Source organism: Myodes glareolus, chromosome 11, assembly GCF_982192425.1.
Source record: "Myodes glareolus chromosome 11, mMyoGla1.1, whole genome shotgun sequence".
Taxonomy (NCBI): domain Eukaryota; kingdom Metazoa; phylum Chordata; class Mammalia; order Rodentia; family Cricetidae; genus Myodes; species Myodes glareolus.
In genome coordinates, this window is record NC_142036.1 from 6,678,693 (window position 1) to 6,680,118 (window position 1,426).

A 1,426-nucleotide genomic window follows, 5' to 3' on the forward strand; every position below is an offset into this window, starting at 1 on the left:
AGACAAAGGTTTGATGAAGATCCTCCTTTTAGGGCTGAGTTCACGAATCTCTCTGTACACAGTGTTCATTTGTGGTTCTCTGTTACTTCCAATCAATTTCAAGAAGAAGCACCTTTGTTCTCTGAAAGCTTGCTAAGTGCATGCAACACTGTGAATGTTATCAGTAGGGATTAAGTTTCTACTTGGGCTCAACTTCTCTGTGATCACTGAAATACTTAAGTAGTGTCATCAATGATAGGGTGCTGCCATCTGCTTGTGGGGGCAGGAGTCTTAGTAATAGCCAGAGATATTTGCAAGATTTCCTGGGACCTCTTTGGCCAATGACTCCATTTGAGTATGCTTATCCACTAAAACCTATCTTCTCGAAGTCCATTGTTTTCTGAAGGTGGAAATCACAATAACCTGAAACCTGTTGTGGGAATTGAGACTTACAGATAAAGGAACCACAGCTCTGAACCACCTGGTTTAGGGACCAGGCACCCTTTATCTTAATAAAACCAAACACAGACAGACCCTCATTTCTGAACATCTTAACAGAAACCTAGGGTATATGACAGGAAACCCAGGCTCTGAAGCTCAAAATGAAGAGGAAACCTCAGAGGCTAGCAGGGAAGTTCTGACCCACCCACGAGGCTTCTGCCCTGCTGAGGAAGGAGCAGAGATGAGAACAATTTGAAGTATTGTACAGCTGTCAGCCGAGGCTGTGTCTCTGTGCTCTGTTGTGTTCTCCGAGCACAGTAGTATGTGGCAGTATCTGCAGTGTCAACACTGGTGATCTTGAGGAATACCTGCTTGTTGGAGGTGTCCTTGGAGATTGTGAGCTGGCTCTTCAGGGATGGGTTGTAATACTTCTCGTCATTCCACCAAATTTCTGCCAGCCATTCCAAACCCTTCTCTGAGGACTGACAGATCCAGCCCACACCCATGCCAGAAGTGCTCAGTGAAAACCCAGACAATGTGCAGGTCAGACTGAGAATCTGGGAGGACTGCAACAGCCCAGGACCAGAATTCTTCAGGATAACCTGGGAAAGGACATCTGTGGAGAAAAGGGATAAAGTTATGTTGGAACAGGGCGAGGATATGGAAGTTCATTCCTTAGGGAGACTTGGCACTCACATGCAGGGACAATCAGCAGCAGGAATGAGGACATAAGCCTGTCCATGACTGCACACCAGCGAGTGTACCCAGACCCCACTTTGGCTTTTCACCCCAGGGTTGGGTGGGGCAGGCAGAGATTTGCATGCCCTCCCCACCTGCTGGTGGACTTAAGTTTAAGATTCAGGAAGCGCCAGTCTGTGATAAAAGGCACAGAAGCCCTCAGGGAAATCCATTTCTGCTTCCCACAAAGAATAAGTTACATGGAAAAATCAGTCAGAGTATTCAGTACATTGAATAAATTCATGAATGGGATTATCTTGTGGTTTAT

At 46.1% G+C, this 1,426-nt stretch overlaps 1 pseudogene across 1 annotated transcript; it reads right to left on the reverse strand.

Annotated features, from left to right (window-relative positions):
• Positions 1-602: 602 nt before the first annotated feature.
• LOC148120323 (immunoglobulin heavy variable 2-5 pseudogene) lies at positions 603-1,195 on the reverse strand (annotated as a pseudogene). The gene is made up of 2 exons (XR_015739269.1): positions 1,117-1,195; positions 603-1,036 (listed from the first exon to the last, which is right to left on the reverse strand). The product of XR_015739269.1 is annotated as an immunoglobulin heavy variable 2-5 pseudogene (transcript).
• Between the last annotated feature and the right edge of the window lie 231 nt (positions 1,196-1,426).